At 46.4% G+C, this 21,577-nt stretch overlaps 1 long non-coding RNA gene across 1 annotated transcript in view; it reads left to right on the top strand.

The window, feature by feature from the left end:
* LOC108393431 (uncharacterized) overlaps positions 1-1,261 on the top strand; it is an 80,724-nt gene extending 79,463 nt beyond the window's left edge. The window contains exon 7 of the long non-coding RNA XR_012121058.1: positions 774-1,261. This is a non-coding gene — a long non-coding RNA (uncharacterized lncRNA). The remainder of the gene's footprint in view (positions 1-773) is intronic.
* Positions 1,262-21,577: the final 20,316 nt, after the last annotated feature.

The raw sequence follows: 21,577 nt of genomic DNA, 5'->3' as shown, positions 1-21,577 counted from the left end.
GTAAAGAGCTGGTTTATTTTTGGGTTTCTTGGCATTTTACAGGATTACTCCAGTGTATCCCATAATTATTCATTCCTTGACTTCCTGGTTCTTCCCATACATTATGCAAATATTAATTAAACATTCCATTTTGTTGGATTCAGGAACCAACCATAGTCTTAAGCTGCGGGGTTTACTGGTTGACCTAATAATGAATGACAGTTCTAAACTCCTTCCTGTTTGGAAACCAATCATCTGTGTCACAGCCATGCTGACTAGGTGTGATGTGGGATCAGCCTTGAATGGCAGATGGGGAGGTACACAGACCCTTGGCTGGGCAGTGATGTGCAGAGCCAGCCTCATTCAGTATGGCTGAAATAGCTTCTGTTTGTCAGGAGCAGTCCCACTTCAGAATCGGGGAGGCACTGGGGGGAGGGCAGTGTCAACTACCCGTTCTTCACCATCCTCCCATTTTCCAAGAGAGCAACATTTGAACAGCGTCAAGCTAAGCATTTCTGAGACTTGCCCCAAGACCAAGAGGCTTCCTTTCCCAGTGAAAATCCATCCCATTCTAAATCAGCCTTTGTGTCTGCATTTAGCTTTTAAGATTTTTGTGAACTTCATCAACATCACTGACAAACTGGGAGATGTCCAAATCACAACAGAAATCAATCAAGCATTACAATTTTTTGGGAAAAAAAATTGCTTTGTTTTCTGACTTGTACCACAAACAGCAGCTCCAATCTGTCATTATGACTGAGAACATGTCACAACAATCTGTTTTTATTGTTTAGGAAGGAAGAACAACATCTTGCTTTCCTCCAGCCATGGCTAATTTGGAAAATTTGCAAGCTGACATACAACTTGATTAAAATGACCTGGAGTCACCAATTCTTTTGAAATGCAACTGTATCTTCACAACCCCAGACCTTCTGTATTCTGGTCACCTCTTTAACAGCTTTATTTTTTGTCGGGAGGAGGGAGAGGATGGGGGTGGGGAAGAACTATATGTTATAATCCACATAGAGATTTTAAATGATTTTTTTATTAGTAGTAGTAGGCCTAATTTTTTTTTTTGAGAGGGCATCTCTCATATTTATTGATCAAATGGTTGTTAACAACAATAAAATTCTGTATAGGGGGGTCAATGCTCAATGTACAATCATTAATCCATCTCAAGTCTAATTCTCGTCAGTCTCCAATCTTCTGAAGCATAACGAACAAGTTCTTACATGGTGAACGAATTCTTACATAGTGAATAAATTCTTACATGGTGAACAGTACAAGGGCATTCATCACAGAAACTTTCGGTTTTGATCACACATTATGACCTATAAACAATCAGGTCAAATATGAATATTCGTTTGATTTTTGTACTTGATTTATATGTTGATCCCACATTTCTCCCTTTATTATTATTATTATTTTTATTTTTAATAAAATGCTGAAGTGGTAGGTAGATGCAAGATAAAGTTAGAAAACATAGTTTAGTGCTGTAAGAGGGCAAATGTAGATGATCAGATGATCAGGTGTGTGCCTATGGACTAAGTATTAATCCAGGCTAGACAAGGGCAGCAAAACATCCACGGATGCAGAAGATTTCTCTCAAAGCAGGGGGGGTGAGGTTCTGAGCCTCACCTCTGTTGATCTCCAAATTCTCACCTGATGGCCCCCTGCGACTGTGCCTGTCTTAGGTTGTTCCTCCCTTGAGGAATCTTACCCGTCTCTGGCTAACCAGTCATCTTCCGGGGCCATACAGGGAAATGTAAAGTTGGTAAGTAAGAGAGAAGAGTAGGCCTAATTTTTATAATTAGACAGTAGACCTCTTCACTCTCCTGTCACCATGAATTTCCTTCACAGACTGGAGGAAAGTGCCTGGGACAGCTCTAAGAGGCTAGTGCTCCCAAGTAAGTAGTCCTGAGTACAGAGCAGGCACATGCTCAAAGAAGCGCCCCCTCGGAGTTACAGACTATTTTGACATTCTCTCTCACTCATATCTCATACCTTCAAGAAATACGTAGGAATCTGTCCTAGTTTGGATTGGCTTACTATGTCTTTGTCAAACCCTGGCTACACTGAGAGTGATGAAATTTCCTTCTAGGGAAGCCAACAGGTAAAATGTAACAATAACAGTTTGGCCCATTCCAGGACAAAGAATCATAGGGTTTCATAGGAAGGAAATGGAGGCAGTGTTCAGGAATCAAAATGTAGATTTGGTCAATATCTTGCGAATATCTCTTGTGAATACTTCAATTTTTTTAATGGCATCTTAAAGTGTCTATTATTGGCCCATTGGTGAGGAAGGGTGTTAATACAGGAGGTGTTAATGTGTGCTGGCAGGTGCCCACAGCTATACTGTCCAGTAAGACAATGTATAATTATTAGGAGACAGTATATAATTACACGTTGAATTGTGTTCTGCGAACTGTAAGTGCTGGCTTTCTATCTCAGGGAGGGGAGAGCTAATACTGTTTGAGATCATGTAAATGCAGACACTCATTTGTCAGGGAATGTACAGTAATGAGAATCATTTCTGAATCCCGTTGCCTTGGCAACCTCTTCTAAAATGATGTTGATAAAGAGCTAACAGTTATCAATGAAGCCAGCACGTCTCGAGAAAGAAAGCTGCCGAAAACGAGGCATCAGGCATCAGACCAAACTGAGTTTTAGGGGGATGGCTCTCTTCAAAATCGGGCAAGATGTGAAGTGAGGGATCCGGCGTGAAGGTCATGGCTGTTATCAGTACCTTGCACGACACCCTGGCCAGACACATCCACTGTCCAGGCTGAGGGATATTCAGCAGCTCAGGCTCCAGTTCTTATTCACGGCAGCTCTTCTGAGTAGGTCATTTGTGCATGGGTGGGCGAGAGCTGAGGTGCCGGAAGGGACACCCTGGGGTGAGTGAGTGCGGAGCACCTGCCTGCGCCGTAGGGCAGATGCAGAGCCCAAAGGGCGGCGAGGATGTCTGGACACTTGCTCTTTCCCCTGCTCTCTCCTGGCTGATTAAATATACAATCTGATTTGGAAGGGCTGATTTATTCAGCTCCTTTTTAAAGATGAGGAAAAGAAAGCTGAGAAAGGATTCAGTAACTTGCTTAAGCATGTCTTAGAGACAAGTCAGAACCAAACCAGGGTTTTGTCTTCCTGACAGTTGGAGGGGAATCCCTCAGAAACCCCACTGTCCACCTACCTGACCTCAGGACCTGCATTTATTTTTTCACTTTTTGACAATACAAGATCTGATAAGGGCTCACTCTGGCTCTGGGTTCAAAGCCGGCCTGTGCTGTGCACACTGAACTCTGAGTCAGGAAGGAGACTCCCAGGAGATGGGAGGGATGGGGGCAGCCGACTCCTGCATCACCCTGGGTTGAGGCAGGTGAGGTCTTCCCAGGGCCTGGCCCTGGGTCAGGAGCCTCCTCTGGTCTGCAGGGGTGCAAGATTGACATCCCTGTCTGGTCAGGATATTTTATCCTGAGACTATTAATAAAGAGATTACGAAACTGCATTTTAAAAGTTTCCTTTTATAGCAATAAATCTTGTCCAGATTTGTAAAAACCTGTTTTAACTATGCTCTTTGAAATTATGTATCAAGTTCAGGCTGACTGCAATCAGATCAAACCAATAACCCAGATGTCTTCCAGATATGGAACTTCAATGATTGTTTACTGTCAGTCTTGAGATTGAAAGAGTGAAAACATACTAATTTGCATGCTGTTAAAGGTCATCTACAAAAAACAATCAGACTGTAGTTAATAATACTGTATTGTGTATTTGAAAGTTGCTAAGAGAACAGATCTTAAAAGTTCTCATCACAAGAAAAAAAATTTATACCTATGTATGGTGATTGATGTTAACTAGACTTATTGTGATCATTTTGTAGTATACACAGGTATGGAATCATTATGTTGTACTAATAAAAGGTATAGAAACTATATAATGTTATATGTCAACCTTAAAAAAAAGGAAAAAAAGGAAAGAAAATCTCCCAAACTAAAGAAACCAAAAGCAAAAGCAAAAAGGATGAGAGGTCAGAAAAAGAGATGAGAGCTTAAATTTCCTACAGTGGCATATGTTTTAATTTCTGGTCTCCTAAGTGGAACAAAACTCTGATTAAAAGCCCCTTGCTCTTGTTAATGACAGAGTAATAGGCTGCAGGGGGCTGCCCCCTCCCACTGTATTCCTTCGCATGTCCCAATTCCTTCTTCCTTTCCTTCCTTGCTTCTCTATTTACTGAGCCCTTATTTTTTATCAAACAATTTGCCAACTGAGAAAGGATTTGTGGGAAGCTAAGACACTTTCTAGGCAAAAGAAATGGCATGATTCAAGGCATGATAATAACAAGCAATAGTTTAGGGAGTATAGTTAGTTATTGAATGTGGCAGAGACAGCCCACCAAATTCATGCTGTCTCTTTAAAGCCACAGAACAGCTGCCACCCAGGAAGTTGGCTTCCCAAGCCCCTTTGTGTCAGTGCTACCACATGCACATGGCTAGCTCTCACCAATGGTGAGGGTGAGCCTGCTTTCCCATTCTGTCTTCCCTGTCTGCTGACTTGGATTCTGAAGCCTGAACCCTAGGCAGAGAAAAGCCACAAAATGGAAGTAACCTTGAATCGCCAGGTGGAAGGGCACTCACTGACCACTAATGACCTGCATTGTGCCGATAACACATATGAGTAAGGAGTGGACTTTGACAGAGGAAGCCATTGAACATTTGGGATTTCTTTGTTGTAGCAGCTGGCTTTACCCTAACAAACTCACTAGGTGTGTTGGGGGCAGCATCTTAATAAGTGGTCCATGAAAAGATTCCACCATCAACTGAATTTGGGAAAAACTAAATTCAACAGGTTTCATGACTGCAGGATGGTACAGACTTTCAATATACTAAAATATATTGATTCCCCAAGAGGGAATTAGCATACAGTGTTGTCTGAACGTCTTTGGCCATGTAATGCTTTTTTCAATGCCTATGAACCTGTTGCAGTTCTGCAGAAGTCCGTTAGAGGAAAACCAGCCCACTGTACAGGCAGGTGTTGAGTATCAGGGATGAAGCAGGAAAGGCAGGGGGCCATGTAGGCTGCTTGCTCTCCCCCACCCCCTCCACTCTCCTGCTTTTTGGCTCTTCTCTCAGTCCTCAGATGATGAGTCATGCTTTGTATTGTGCATCTGGCCTTAGCACACACAGGTCTGCCTGGATTGTTCTCCACTCATTTATTCTACTTTTTTTCTGAAACCCAACTTCCTCTGTGAACTGCCTCTCCTCCAAGTCAGAAGGAATCCTTCCCCCTTTGGCCTTTACAGCACATCACTTCCATCTCCGATTTTCATCTACTTTTCTTCCTTACAATGTGTGGAGTGGCTCAAATGTCTGCTTTCCTCATTAAAAGTAAGTTCTTTGAAGGAAAATGCCATGCATAACTCATTAAAAAAAACTTTGTATAGACATATGCTATACTTACCAAAAAGGGCACGTCGAATACCTACCTTGATGGATTTTCATGAACAACACACCTGTGTCACCAACATTCAAATCAAGCACCCAGAAGGCCCCTCATGCTCTTCTCCCCCAGTTGCTACCCCTGCAGGGACAACTACCATCCTGAATTTTACTACCATAGATCAATTTCAGCTGTTTTTGTAATTTATTCACACAATCATGCAGTGTGCGCTCCTTTGTGTGTTTAGTTGTAGGTCTTGCTTTTTGCAGTCCATTGTATGAATAAACCATCATTCGTTCAGTATACTGTTGATGGGTATTCAGGTACAGTAGTCTCCAGTTTTATGCTATTACAAATAGTGCTGTTGTAAATGTTCTAGGCCATGTCCATAGATGAACATACGGATGCATTTCTGACAGTTATAGAGATATATATCACATACAGACACACACATACGTACATATACTCCTTTGTGTGGCTATATGCACACACACACACGCATGTGCGCAAAGAGTGGAATTGCTAGGTCATGGGATACGAGTATGTGGAGTTTTAGAAGGATACTGCCAAATTGTTTCCAAAGTAATTGCACCAGTTACACCCCCACCCACGGTGTATGAGAATTCCAGTTGCTCTGCTTCCTTGCCAACACGTGCTAATTTTCTACTTTTTGCTTTTGTGATTCTGGTGGTATGGTGGTATTACATTGCCATTTTAATTAGCCTTCGCCTTATGACCAATGAACACCTGTACTTTGTTTATTGCCCTTTTGGATATCATTCACGAAGTGTCTGTTGAAGTCACTTGCTCTTTTTCTGTATATTTTCTTATTGATTTATAATAGTTCACTCTAGTGTGAATCCATTTAAATATTTCTGCACAGTCCTGAGCACTATTGGTTTCCACATTCAGTCAAGTTTTGCTGTGTAAGATAGAAAAAAGGGCTACCAGACCTTAAGCATTGGGGTGGACCTCACCACGTGCACCTCCCTTCTTTACCACTGCAGCTTCCTGAGCAGTTGAAGGGGGGTATTCATAAGGGTAAGTTTTGATGAGATTCAGAAAAGCGTCAGGGTGCAGGCGGGTCTTGTGCTGCTGGACAGCCCACAGGCAGCTGTCAAATGAAGGCTCCTTCCCAGCAACGACTTCCAGCCCATTCAGCACTGACCACATAAACACTGCTCCGATGGTAGGGATGGCCTTCACCCACTCATTCATTCATTCAACAGATGTTACTGAGCACTTTCCAGGCATCCTTGTAGGCCCTTGAAGTCATCAGCAAATACAACAAAAATCCCTGTCCGCATGGAGCTTAAATTCCAGTGGGAAAAGATGGGTCATAAGTGACACGATACACATAATACATTCTTACATTGTGTGGTGCATTAGTAGGTGACTGGTGCTATGTAAAGAGGGAAAGTAGAGCAGGACAAGATTAGGAGAGTTGTAAGGGGGTAGCTGGCGACAGGGTGAGGAAGTGAGCTTGGGCAGAGATTGAGGGTGGTGGGGCGGGCAGCCCCGAGGATCTCTGAGGAGCACCCACAGAGGAAGTGCTAATGCAAAGGCCCTGGTGAGATGTGTCTGGTATGTTCGGGGAACAGCAAGGAGGACAGGAGATCCCAGAGGGCATGGGAGCCTGATTGTGGCGGAGTCTGGGGTCTCTCTCAGGGGCTTTGCTTTGACAGAGATGGAGATGAAGAGACAGTGTAGTCCCTGCTTCTTCCATGGGGTGACCTCCCTTCCCACCAAGTCTGATGTTCTCTCAGCCCCATCTGGCATCCCATCCTGGGCCTCCATTCCTCTCCCAGTCCAGGTACCCCTCACCTGGCAGCTGCTTCTCTACTTTCCAATCCACTGTTAGGACACCAACTGAAAGGAAGGAGTGACACACAGCAGCAATTCACTGGAGAATTCCGCTTTATTAGGGAAAGGTGCTGGGTTATATAGGAAGGGGCATGAGGTGATTGTGGTGTCACTTCTACGGGGCTGGTGGCTATTGGCTAGGTGCTGGGATTGGGAGAGGGGAGAGAGGTGATTGGGCTTCAGGTGGCGCCAGTGGGAACCGAGGACCTGGAGGAGAAGCCGGAAGTTCGCCATCTTATGGGTGGGGGCCCTTCATTCCCCCCTTTCTCCTCTTTGGGGTTGTGGACATTGCTTTCTCTCTGGCTTCTTCCTGCTGAACAGGGGCGGAGAAGGAAGTGAGGGCTACTGGGAGGAAAGGGTTGATAGGACTCCCCACAGTAAGGGCGAGTAAGTGTGGACTTCTTCAGGTTGGAAATCAATGAAGGTTCCCTATAACCATAGGTCGAGGACTTGTTGATTCCAATGGTGCCAAGAGGATACGGGTGCCAGAAGCCAGGCATCTGCGGCCATTGTTTCCAGGAACAGTTTCCAGCAGAGAGAGGGGTCCATCTCAGTGTGTGGTGAGGAGGTTACGTAAGGGTGAGGGATCTTCTGTGGACAGAAGCTGATAGTTCCTGAGTAAAAGCTGGTTGAAAGTTTGATTAGAGATTTTTCCGACTTGGGATTTGATGAACTTTATTATACAGGGTAAGAAAAGACAGGCGAGAAGAATGATTATTATGGGGCCTGCAATGGGCCAGAGCCAGGTAAGGAGGGGGTTCGTTAGTATTGAAGAGAATGGGTTGGAATTGGAAGCAGAGTGGAGGCTGGAGGCAAGGTCGGTGAGTTTGGTAATGTCATTTTCTACAATGCCGGGTTCGTTGATGTAATAGCAGCACTCTTCCCGAAGGAAGACACAGGTGCTGCCCTTTTCAGCTGTAAGCAGATCTAAGGCCCGCCGGTTTTGAAGGGTGACCTTAGCTAGCAAAGTGACCTGTCTTTGGAGAGAGGCCAGGGAATCGGCAGTGGATGTCAGGGCTCCCTCAAGTTTGGCGTTGAGATCTCTAATTGCCCATAGAGAGTGACCCAAGACTCCCCCTGAAAATCCTGCCCCAATGGTTGAGGTGGCTAGGGAAATACTGACCGTAATGGGAAGGAAAGCAGCCCTTCTTGTGCGCGAGGGCAAAGGAGGTTGAAGCTCAAGGAATTCTGCCCTGCTGTAAAGTGTAAGTTGTGGGATTAGGGTGATGAGAATGCAGAGTGTGCTGGAGTTGGGAGGCAGTGAGTTAAAAAGACTGCCATTACACTAAAAGAAGTGTCCCGGTTGCATAAAACTCTTAGAGCCGGAGGTAGGGGTGTGGATAGAGAGACAGTGAAGTGCGCTGGAGGGGGGAGGGGTTAGGCCTACACAGTGGTGGATGGTGAGATTATCTGCATATTCTGGTTCCCATAGGGGTACATCTGCCAGGGGGCAGAAGGGTTGTCCTTCTGCGTGAAAGGAGTAATTAGAAATGGTAAGGGGCACGGCGGCCAGCAGTGGGCGCTGTAGTGATGCACACAAGAAACAATTGGCAGTGTTAAGGGTATGGTTGAGAAAGATGGTGGTGTCCTGAATGAGCTGTAACCAAGAGTAGGAGGAACTGGAAGAGGGGCAGCGGTGAGAAGATGAAGAGGCGCCATCAAGAGTTTGGATAATGACTTTTTCGGAATGTTCAATATTGGATGCAACTTGACAGATCTGGGAATGAGAGGGAACATACTCTCGAGAGATATGAAGGGTACCGTGGGGGGTCAAGGAACCCCCGTAGTTAACTGAGGCTGTGACTCTGGCGGCCCATCGAGAGTCCCAGGGATCTGGGATTGATAAGGAGAATGAGCCATTGGGATATTTCATGAAACAGTTGGAGGAGTAATACTGTGGGTACTGGGAGTTACCCATGTAGTGAATGACGCAAGACCAGTAGGGACATCCCCCGTAGGTGTCTTGCCATCGCCTGCAATAGGCTTATCTTTGGTCATAGAGGAAGCAGAGGTAGGGAGAATAAAGGTAGCTGCTAGTGAACACTTCGGTGGAGGGAGGAAAGTGGAGGTATAAAGGCCCGGAACAGCCTTTTAGAGGGCAGTCTAATGTGGCAATGAGGGCAGTAACTTTTGATTGATGCTGTGTGTGAGTCTGTCTGACTTTGAACCGCCATACAAAGGAGGCTGGGGTGGCGGGGAAGACAATAGGAATGAGGAAAAAAAGCGAGAGAGCAGTAAAGGAGGAAAAAATCATGATTCGGGTATGGATGGCAAAGGGGGTGAACGGGAGATGCGGAGTTTCAAGGGATCAGAGGGATGAGGCGTGGTAGAGTAGACAGTGTCTTGGACTGTATCCAAAGGACTCTGGACTGTGACTTGGGTGTCCAGAGAAGGTGGGTTCTGGGTGTTTGGTTTCAACCTGGAGATATGAATCTAAGGGGTGACAGAGTTATCAGGCAGTAAGAGCTTGGCGGCCGAGGGGGTGCAGAGAATAACTGGGCATGGACCTTCCCATTTTGGGGTGAGAAAGGGCCGATCCTCCGGCGGCTTATAAAACACTAGTTGGCCGGGCTGTAAGACAGGAGGATTTTGGGAGGCAGATGGATCAAGAAGGAGCCAATCCTGATATTTCCACAATTCAGTGTGGAGGAGAGAGAGTAGCAGAAGGGCCATATTGGGAGGAATTGGTCCTTTGTGGGAAGGGAGCCCTGGGGGTAGAATCGGGCTGCCATACATGATCTCAAAGGGCGACAAGAGGGAAGGTTTCTTTGGGAGGGCCCGAATGCGGAGTAGAGCTAAGGGAAGTAAGCGAACCCAGTCAAGGTGTAGTTCTAGAGATAGTTTGGTCAGGATGTCTTTTAGAGTCCTATTGGTTCTTTCTACTTTTCCCGAAGCCTGTGGTTGATAAAGACAATGTAAATGCCAGGGGAGCGAGAGCGACTTGGAGAGGTTCTGGATAATTTGGGCAGTGAACTCAGGGCTGTTATCTGATTGGAGGGAAGGGGCATTCCGAACCTAGGAAAGATCTGGGTGAGGAGGATAGAGGCAACCGCGGACGCTCATTTGTTAGTGGTGGGGAAAGCTTCGACCCATCCTGAAAATGTATCTACTAACGCGAGTAGGTATCTGGTACGCTGTACAGGGGACATGTTAGTGAAGTCTATTTGCCAATCTGCGGTGGGGACATTACCCCTTGCTTGATGAGCCAGGAAGGGTCGGGACTTGAAGGGGTATTAAAGTTAGTGCGTTGGCAGATGATGCACCTGCGGGTGATTTGGTTAAGTAGGGTTTTGTCTTCAGGAGAGAGAGAAATAAAGGACTGTAAAAAATGGATCAAGGATTGGGGGCTGGGATGGAGCAAATCGTGTAAGAAGTGGAAGAGAGACTCTTTGTCCTGGGAACAGAGGGTGTCTTGTGATAAGGCTAAAACCACAAAGGCAGACAGATTGTTGTCTGGTGTGTCTTCTGATAGGACAACTGACCGGGCTACTCTGTCAGCTTTGTTGTTACCTCTTGCAATGGGGGAGTCATCCTTTTGATGTGATTTGCAGTGGACTATGCCTAGTCGGTATGGGAGTTGTGAAGCCTCTAGAAGTTTAGTAATTAAGGCTGAATTAGTGATGGAATTTCCTTTTGTGGTGAGGAGGCCTTGTTCTTTCCATACTACCACATGAGACAAGAGAATGTGGAATACGTATTTGGAGTCAGTGTACAATGTGAGAGACGTGTCCTGGGCCAGAGTGCAAGCTCTGGTGGCTGCAATGAGTTCGGCCTGTTGATTGGTTATACCGGGGGGTAGGGCTCATGCCTCAATGATGTCTTCGAGGGAGACTACTGTGTATCCTGCATAGTGGGTGCCCTCATGTTTAAAGGAGGACCCATCAGTAAACCAGATGAGGTCGGGGTGTGAGAGGGCTCCTTCGGAGATCATGGAGTGGCACGGAAGGAAGTTGTGAAGGGCTCCTAGGCAATCATGCGAGGGAGTATGAGGAGAGTAGGGTAGAGGAAGAAGAGTGGCCGGATTCAGGGGCTGGCAGGGGAGGAAAGAAATGTCTGGATTTTGGAGGAAAAAGGATAGTAAAGTCAGGAGTCTGGAAGGAGGGAGATTCTGTAAAGTTTTGTAGGTTAAGAGGTCCTTTAGGTGATGTGGGGACAGAATGGTAAGGGGTGCCCCAAATGTTAGTTTATGAGCTTCTTTCTGCAAGAGCTGCCCAGCGGCTAATGCCTGTAGGCAGGGGGCCCATCCCCGAACTGTGGGGTCCAATTGCTTGGAGAGATAAGCTACTGGGGAAAAGGATGGGCCATAATATTGGCCTAGGACTCCTAGTGTTTGACTGGACCTTTCATGGATGTATAATGAGAAGGGCTTTGACAAATTAGGAAGATGGAGATCTGGGGCTTCCACAAGGGCTTGATAGAGCTTAATGAAGGAGTGTTGGGGTGAGGAGGGTAATGGTTCTTCAGGGGGGCCCTTGCTGAGGTCGTATAGGGGTCTTGCCAACAGGGAGAAGTTAGGGATCCACGCTCTAAAATACCCAGCTAGGCCTAGAAAGGAAAGAATTTCTGTCTTGGTTTTGGGAATGGGCAGGTCAGAGAGGAGTCATTTTCTGTCTAAGGTAATGGACTTTCTTTGTTGAGACAGAAGGAATCCAAGGTAAGTGACAGAAGGGGAAGAGATTTGAGCTTTGATGGGGGATACCCGGTAACCTCTGGAAGCTAGAAGGTTAAGTAGGGAGGCAGTGTCAAGTTGAGACTGTTCCCACGAGGGACTGCAGAGTAGAAGATTGTCTATGTATTGTAATAAGGTGGACTCGGAGTGATCATGATGAAACTGTTTGAGGTCCTGAGCTAGGACCTGTCCAAAAATATGGGGACTATCTCGGAAGCCTTGTGGCAAAACTGTCCAAGTGAGTTGTTCAGAATGTCTTGTGTATGGGTCCGTCCATGTGAAGGTGAAAAAATCTTGGGAGGAGGGGTCCAGAGGGATAGAAAAAAATGTGTCCTTGAGATCTAGTATTGAGAAGTGGGATGCTGAGGCAGGGATCTGTGATAAAAGGGTGTATGGATTTGGAACTAAGGGATGGATAGGGACAATGGCCATGTTGATGAGGCAAAGGTCTTGGACAAGGCGGAAAGATCCATTGGTTTTTTTAACAGCTAATATGGGGGGATTAAATGGGGAGTGAGTGGGTCTGAGGTAATTTTTGTTTAAGAGATCTTGAATGATGGGTTGGAGGCCTATGAGGGCTGAAGTGGTTAGGGGGTATTTATTGGGCCTGACAGATATACTGAGAGGGGTCACGTAATTTGATAGAGGCAGGAGGACATAGAGCCATGGAGGGGCTTGTGATATCCCAAACTTTGGGATTTACAGGGTGTATGAGGGCAGAACCGGAGCTTTCATTGGGTAGAGGGAGGTCGTCGGCTATGAGGGCTATTAGAAAGGGAGTACTGGGGGCTGTGGGAGTGGATATAGTCATAGAAACATGGAGGAGAGAAAGGATGTCCCGTCCTAGTAAAGGGATGGGACACTGGGGCATAACCAGGAAGGAGTGGGAGAAAGGTATGGGACTGTCTTGTATTGTGCATAAAAGGGGGGGTGTTTAATGGGAAAATCTGTTTACCTCCTACCCCAACTATAGGAGTAATGGCTGGTGTGGTAGGGCCCCGGTATTCTCACAAGACTGAGAAGGTGGCTTCTGTATCTAGGGGGAAGGAGATGGGGCGACCGTCTACTATTAAAGTAACACTGGGTTCCTGTTTCGTGATGGAAATGGTCGGGCGAGAAGCCCCTGGGCCCCGTCAATCTTCTTCTACCAGCCCCACTACGGCGGGCTTAGGATGGGGGTTGTTCGTCCAGCCTCCCCTTCGGGTGGTTGGGCAATCAGACCCCCAGTGTCCCTTTTTGTGGCATCTGGGGCATGGGGTGGTAGGAGATCTGGGGGAGGGGAACGCCTTTGCCCAATGTCCTTCTTTTCCTCACTTGAAACAAGCTCCTGGGGGGGACTTGTTTGTAGAGGGGCGCCCAGGTTGTGGTTTTATCAGCTGGGCCAACATTTGGAAATTGGCCTGATCAGCCTTTTGTTTATGGCGTTCTTTCTCCTCCTCCCGGTTATGGAAGACTTTAAAGGCCACTGTTAGGATCTCAGTCTGTGGGGTAGTGGGGCTCTGTTCTAACTTCTTGAGTTTAGCTTTAATGTTGGGGTAGCTTTGAGCTAGGAAGTATGTCATAAAGACATGTCTTCCGTCAGGTGTTTCTGGGTCTAGGCTGGTATACTGTAATAGGGCTTGAGTGAGTCTGTCTAAGAACTCGGAGGGAGTTTCCTCCCTCCTTTGAATTATGTCTTGGAGATTTTGAAATTTGACTACTTTACGAGCCGCCTTTTTCAGACCTGCTATTAAGCAGGAGGTGAAAATATCTCGAGAGTGGAGACCCACGGCAGTGTTATAATCCCAGTGTGGGTCTTGTTCGGGGACAGCGGTGGGCCCAGGGGGATAGGTGGGGTCAGTCCTGTGGGTTTCGGTAGCATGCGTTTGGGCGAAGTCCCAAACTCATCTACGCTCTTCAGTGAGGAGGGTATTGGCCAGGAGCATGAAAATGTCATGATGTGTGAGGCTGTAAGACTGGAGGGTCCTCTGAAACTCCCTGATGTATTTCATGGGATCAGTGGAAAAGGAACCTAGGCGTTTCTCAAGTTGGGCTAAATCTCCCAAGGAGAAAGGGACGTGAATGAGCATGATGCCTTTGGATCCTGCTACCTCCCAGAAGGGGGTGATAATTTTGGGAGGCCCCTGGAACCGAGTCTGAGGGAGACTGAAGGGTTCTGGCTCAGTCTGTGGGGGGGAAACAGGTGATGGGGGCAAAGACGCGATAATTTTGGGAGGCCCTCGGGACCGAGTGTGAGGGGGCAAAGACGGAGTAGGCTCCTGGGACTTAGGGGGGCTGAGAGGCTCAGGCTCGATCTGCAGGGGGGTGAGGGGGACAAAGGCAGAGGGGATGAGGTGGGGGAGGAGATGGTGGTGGAGGAAGGAGAGTGGGGGAAGGGAGAGGACAGGAGGCTTCTGCGGGGGAAGAGGTGAAGGCGGTGATGGCAGAAGAGGGCGGAGGGGTTGTAGGAGGGGGAGGGGCTGAAGGGGGAAGCCTGTATGGCGGAGGCTCGTCGGCTGGGTCAAAGGTAATTGAAGAGGGACTGGAAGTGTGTGGAGGGAAGGGAGACAGCTTGCAGGCTAGGAGAACTTGGAGCAGGGAACAGGTGGTGCAGAGGCTGGGATTTTGAGCTAGGAGGCAAAAAGCTTCGATATAGGGAATCTCCTTCCTTCTTTTCAGGTGCTGGCAGTAGTTAAAAAGATCGCGAGTGATGTTAGGATCAAGAGTTCTCCCTGCGGGCCATTGGTTGTTATTGTCTCGGGGGTATGTTGGCCAATCTTGGGAACAGTATTTACGGAGAAGTTTTGGTTTTATATCAGGTGTCAGGGAGAGGGTAGCTAGATGCTTGAGCAGGCATTCAGGAGGTGAACTTTCAGGGAGGGATGAGGAGGCTCCCATGGTTAAAGGACAGAGAAGGAGACAAACAGGGGAAGATGAACGGAGATCCTCGGACCGGATGCAGACGGCAAGGAGACAAAGGGCATCCCCGATGATCCTTGGTGGTCTGCGGAAACTCGTATACGAGTCAGAATTTCTTAGGAAGTGTGGGTCGTCACCCAGACTTCTCTAAGAAGGCAGAGTGCTGGAGTCACAAGGAACCTAGTACTAGGAATTTTCGGTGGACAGAACGAAAGGAGGAGGGCGGAAAAAGGGAGCGTTCTCATCTGCAAAAGAGTCACCTCGTTTATGGCTGTCGGAGGAGGGGCCTGAGGGTCCGCCGCAGCTGTAAAGGCCTGAGGTGGGGAGAGTTCCCTCGTCATCCCCGAGCGTCAGGGCCTTGCTGGACGATCACGGTCAATGGCACTGCGATAGCTCGGGAAAGAGTGGCCCACTCCGGGGGGAAAACTTACCCAAAGGCCAGAGAGGAGTGGTGAGTGTGATAAGCCAGCGCCGGAAAAAGAGGACAAGGGCAAGCTGCTGCTGGTGTCGGGGGGAAGACGGGGCCCAGTTGGGGTGTCCCGTCTCCCGGGTTTTGGCACCAATGAAAGGAAGGAGCGACACACAGCAGCAATTCACTGGAGAATTCCGCTTTATTAGGGAAAGGTGCTGGGTTATATAGGAAGGGGCATGAGGTGATTGTGGTGTTACTTCTATGGGGCTGGTGGCTATTGGCTAGGTGCTGGGATTGGGAGGGGGGCGAGAGGTGATTGGGCTTCAGGTGGCGCTGTCGGGAACCGAGGACCCCGAAGAGAAGCCGGAAGTTCACCATCTTATGGGTGGGGGCCCTTCACCAACTCTCTTTTCGGCTCCCTCAGGGCTTCACTTTGAGCTCTGAACGTTTATCTTGAAAGTAAAAAATATACTTTCCTTTGTATTCCCATGAAAGCATTCCTAATTCTTCCTGAGGCTACATGAACACCTCTGATCAAAAAAAAGAGGCTAAAAAGAAAAGCACAATTGTATAATATTTCAAGATAACTTGTTCCTTCGTTTATTTACTTTGTGTGTGTTTCTTTCCACTTAAGTTAAGGAAACCATTGGTGTTAGAGCTGAAAAAGAACCAAGAGACTGTGCAGTCAAGAGTTTGCTTCTTATGTGTGAGAAAAAATGAGACCCAGGAGGGTAAACTGAGGCCTGAGGTGGTAAACTGAGACGGATGGAGGTAAACCACTGCACAGGCCGGCTTGGCTCGTGATGAGACCGCAAGTTCTCCACCATCAGAGAAATGATCCTCTCCATGACAACAAACCCGGGGTTACTTAGTCAGTGAAGTTTCTGGGCCTTTCTCCTGGGCTTTTATGATCCCTTTGGTCTTTCTTCCTCCTCAATATCTGCATTTGTTGAGGTCCCTTGGGTTTGGTAGTTGATCCAGCACATTACATAGTCGTGTCAATAGTGGACGTGCCCCAAAAGTCCTTGGGCTTCCCGGGGGTCCACCATGGGACCTGTGACAGGGTCTTGGAGGGCTGCATGCCTTCAGGAAGGGCAGCCAGCCATCTTTGCCCCTAAACCCAGCAGCACGGCAGACTCCTCCCAGCCCACGGTTGGTGGGGGGAGGTGTGCTGCACCCTCACCCCTACACATGCAGAGGGTGGCTGCCAATTGGGGCGACTTAGCACATTCTCTCTGCCAGTCTTGGACCTCTCTTACAAAGTAGCAGTGTATTTTCCTGGCTGGATAGTGTTTGAATAAACTTAAACAAACATAGGCAGAGCAGCTGTTTGGTGGAATGGAAGGTTAGGCTGGGAGTCCAGGAAAACAGCACATAATTTGTGGCCACCTCTGTTTGTAGGAATCCAGGCACAGCCCTGCTTCCCTGAGTCAGAGCTTGCTGTTTATGTCCTTGGAAAGAAGGCAAGTCGTGGGCGGTTGACCAGGTGCTGACTGCACTATAAAAACTTACAAATGTAAGCCACAGTGTTAACATGGACACATTCACGGTGTTGTGCAGCGCACAAAGATGTCTTAATTTGCAGATGGGGACACTGAGGCTCAGAGGGATGAAGCGAGATAGCTGCCCAAGGTCACACAAGCAGTGTAAGGGGGAGCTGGAGTTCATGTTCAAGGTTCCCATAAACCCGCATCCCATTCTTTTCCCACTGCATTTCCTATCCAAGGCCTGCCAGCTTAAAGATAAGATGCATGTTCCTTGTAAATCTTTGCTCCCAAATGAATCACTAGGCTTGGTGTCTGCCCCTGTGGTGTCATTTACCAGCTCAGTCTGCCCCGCTGCTACCCCTGGTCTGCAGGGGTTCCTTATATTGGATTTGTTTACCTTTTTCTGGGGTTCTGATGAACCTCGTGGAACCTCCATTTCTAAGCTTAGAGATGACTTGACTAATAACATTCTCTGATGTTCCCATTTTTCTAGTTGTGTGCTTTTGTGGAAAATGACAGCTGGCATAATGGAGAAAGAAAGGGACTAGGAGTCAAGCAGCTGCTCTAGTCCTGGCTTTGTGTCATATTGTATGATTTGGGGAATACTGTGGGTCTGGGCCCAACCTCCTCATGTATAAAACAAGGAGGTTGTATAAAACAATCCATCTGGTCCCACCCAATCTAAAATTCTGTGCTTGTCTTTATAAAAGGAAGCAAGCAAACTAAACAATAAAGCCAAAATTACCTTCCTGAACACTTATACCCTCAAATCCACATCCAACAGGGATGGCATTTGTGAATGTGGTTATAAGATTCTATATGGTTGCTGCTAAAATTTTGTTGGAAAATTGGAAGCAATGCATGCTGGTAGACTTTAATCCCTAAAAGTCCTCTAAGCAATATTTCTAATATATATTTTGTCAAAGCTTTGATGCTCTCTGCTTAGGTATTTCTAACAAGTGCTCTTTCCAAACAAATCTCTTTGAAAATGCATTAGATAACACGGTTCCTTCAATTCCATATCTTCCTTTCTGTCTAAACTGAAAAAGCCAGTTCACGTTATTAATGACAAGTTATTTTGCAGAGTGCCCAGGTTAATAGAAGAGATAACTGGCAAAATATAAATGTGTAATACTAACATTCTGAAGATAAAGCAGGTCTAATGTGAATGCATAATGCGGAGAAAGGAAGAGAAAGCTTCTGGCTGCTACCGAATTCCTTCCTCAGGAACAGGAAAGCTTTGGCCACCTGCAGGGACTGGTTTCCCAACTTGTTACTTTCCTGCCTCCTTTTTCAACTCAACTGTCATCCTTGAACCCAAACCCTAGAATTCCAGAGTTAAAAAAGGGTCCTTAGGGACTTCTGAGGATGAGGGAACTGAGGTGCAGACAGGCGAGGGAATCCACCTGAAGAAACACAGCCAGTTTTCTCAGGGACCCTGCGGTCTCCCGTTTCAACTCTGTCCATGATTCTGCCATTGTGGGTGCCTTCCCCAGGCTTCCCGGCATCAGCCCAGCCCCAGGAGAGGAAGCAGGGGCGTAACAAATTAAATTCAGGGCAAGTGGCTTCAAACCCCAACTTCACCACTCTCTGTTTGTATGGCTTTGGGAAATTCACTTCACGTCTTTATGCCCCACTATAGTATCAGTTAAGGCTCTTTGCATGCTAGTGAGTGTTCAGGAAAGTTAGCGATTACTGCTCATTTTCTGTGATTTGTAAATTTATTTGTTTTGGGTAATACAATCTCTATAAGGAAGCAGAGGAAAGGCCTGGAGGACCTCTTGACATCATATCTGGCTCAAGAATTGTATATTTTCTTAATAGTCCTCAAGTCAGTGTCAGAAGGAATATAGGAGTTGGTTGTTCTGTGTCCACTGAACTTGAGGACAAGAGGGAAGGCACTTAAATGGTGGCCAAGGCTACTGGGGTGTGCTATGGTTTAAATGTTTGTGTCCCCACAGATTCAGATATTGAAATCCTAATGCCCAATGTGGATGGCATTTGGGGGTGGGGCCTTTGGGAGATGCTTAAGTCATGAGGGTGGAGTGCTTGTGAAGGCGGGATGCGTGCACTTAGAAAAGAGACCCCGCGGGGCTCCCTCCCAGTTTCTGCCACATGAGGATACAGAGAGAAGTTGGCTGTCTACAGCCTGGAAGAGGGCCTTCACCAGACATGAATCTGCCAGGCCATCACCTTGGATTTCCCAGCCTTCAGATCTGTGAGAAATAAATGTTCGTTGTTTATAAGCCACCAGCTTATGGTATTTTGTGATAGCAGCCCGAACTAAGACAGGGTGAGTTCCTTAACTGCAAGAGTGTGAAATCTGCTTCAGTGGCAGATTTGAAGCAGAGCCCAGGGCCAGGAGCAAATGGCACAGAGGCCGAGAGCTACCCTCAGTGACCTCCGGTATCCCTTTTGCTATAAGAAATCTGGGTTTCCCACTACAAAGTTTAATGAGTTCGTCTAATTTTATAAATATTAAATGAATTTAATTCCCCAGTAAAAAAGAGGGCTTATCTTTGGGGACTGTGAAAAACTTAAAACAGAATTGGTGTTGGATAAACTGCCTCGAAGAGTTTCTGTTCTATAAAATGGAGAAAACATCGGTTCCTTCTTTACACAATTGTTAATGAGAACTGATGAGACAATACATAAAACATATTTAACACACTGCCTGGCACATAGTAAGTACTTAATTAATGCTAATTATTATAATATACATTTTTAAAAGTGGTTTTAAAAAGCTAATGCCTCATTTTATTATAACCCTTAGACATTAAAAGCATTTAAAAATGCCTCAGCATAAACATTCAGTGAGAAAGGATTCTTGTCTTTTCTTTCTCAGTCAACCCTCTTGGCATTTAAACAGTAAACACATGGTGACCGGCAGGCATCCACTCTCATTTCACAGAGCACCTTTGAATGGGTAGTTCCTGGAGCTGGCTCTGGGAGAAAACCTTCTCCTGTGTCTAGAAAAACAAACAAAGCTGGATTGATCTGAAGTGATTGTTTTTAGAAATAACAAATCGGCTGAATTCAACTACTTCTCCCTTCCTCCACCAGCCAATTTTTGGGCAGATAGAGCCTTATGATGAAACCTGACAGAGTTTGATTCTGGATAATTCCATCTCCAGGTATAAACTATCTGGAATGTTTTGTGGAAGACCCTGAAAGCTTTCCCAGCAGGAAATGGAAGGTTGAAGAGCCGGAGAGTGAATGAACTCAGGTTTTCAGTTCCTGGTGATCTTCATTAGCACACAGCAGCAAACTGACTCCTGTCCCCGGACACCCACCCTCTCCCTCACCTGATGAGTTTGATCCATTCCACTCTGTCTGGAAGGATCACTGGGAGAAACCTTAGGGATGACAGGGGCCAACCCCTTTAATTGGTAAATGAGGAAGCAGAGATGTAATGTGTTTGTGTGCTGAGCATTTTTTACTCTTCGATATTTTCCTCTTGGTGCCAACACAACACGCCATTTTTTTCAAGCAGATGCTATTGACGGAATTTCCAACCATTTTCCAGTTTCCATGTTATTTACAATAAAACAGAAGATATTTTCGTTTAAAATGTAAAAGCGTCAGCTCTTTAGATCTGGATGCACCCAGTTTGTTTTCCTGGGAGACAGTGGGGAGGGGGAGGCAGGGTGCCTGGTGTTGGGGGTTCTGGGGGTGATGCCAATGGGCAGGGCGACGAAGACCTGTACTGCCACCTTGTGCTCACCCGTAGCCACCGTGGGTCGTTGCTCCAGAGCACCCGCTTCTGTCTGGCTCCTCCCGCTGCTTGCCTGCGCTCTTTATCCAGGACCATCAGCATTGCTTCAATGGGGCTTTTGTTACCACTTTTCTTTCCAGTGCATTTTCACTTTCTTTAGCCCCAGGAAAGGAGAAGTTGTTGAAAGCTGGCAAAATTCTGTATTCTGAAAAAATATCTGCAGGGAGGAAGAGGTCAGTATTTAGGGAAGAGTTTTTAAAATGAGATGTTTGAGGACCTTGGAAGACCCTTATCTCATCTTGTTGAAACATCTCTCTATGAGAGCAGAAATTCACAGGACAAAATTCAAGCCTGGGGTTGGCACTTGTCGTTGTTATCCTCTGGTCAACTGGGGGTAGTCAGGGCAAATGAAGATTTGTTCATTATCTCATTTATTGCCCTTCATTGCAATCCAAATTATTTTTCACATCACATTCTGATAGTCTCAGATTCAGTAGCATCAGTTGAAATACTAATGACATTTTTCAGGGCAAAAAAATGACTTTCAAGGCATGTATTATGGAAAGGATTATAATAAATTAAATGCCTAAACTGGCAGAGTGCAAACAATTTTGACTCAGATCTTAATGTTTGCACTGGCTGTTTAAACATTTAATTTGTTAGAATGGAAGTGCTACCACAGAATAAGCATGTTAATTAAACTTGGGCTTCAGCAACGTGAATCATCCCACATGCACAGAGCGTGACAGACCCGGACAGCAAGAGGCAGTATGACTTGATTTCTCATTCTCCAAATGAACATTTGTATCTTTAAACCTTGCAGACATTAGTGATTTTTAATGAATTGTTCAGTCTTTCTGAGGGGACTTTTAGATGAAGCTGTAAGATATCGTTAGTCTGGGAAACAAGTTTGCTAATTAAGTTTTAGGGTAGTTATCATCCATAGATAATTGATTAAGGTGGTCCTGGCCTAAATTTTCTTGCCCTGTCCTGGTTCTGCCCCAGATGGGTAACATGATGCTAGATAAAACAAGACTTTTGTCTTCTCTAAGCTTCAGTTTCCTGTTTGTGAAATGAGGTCGTTTTTGTTAAAGCTAAGCGGTTGTAACAAATGCAGT

This window comes from Manis javanica, chromosome 9, assembly GCF_040802235.1.
Source record: "Manis javanica isolate MJ-LG chromosome 9, MJ_LKY, whole genome shotgun sequence".
Taxonomy (NCBI): Eukaryota; Metazoa; Chordata; class Mammalia; order Pholidota; family Manidae; genus Manis; species Manis javanica.
The sequence above is the reverse complement of the archived record's forward strand: the minus strand, read 5'-3'. Positions and strand labels throughout refer to the sequence as shown.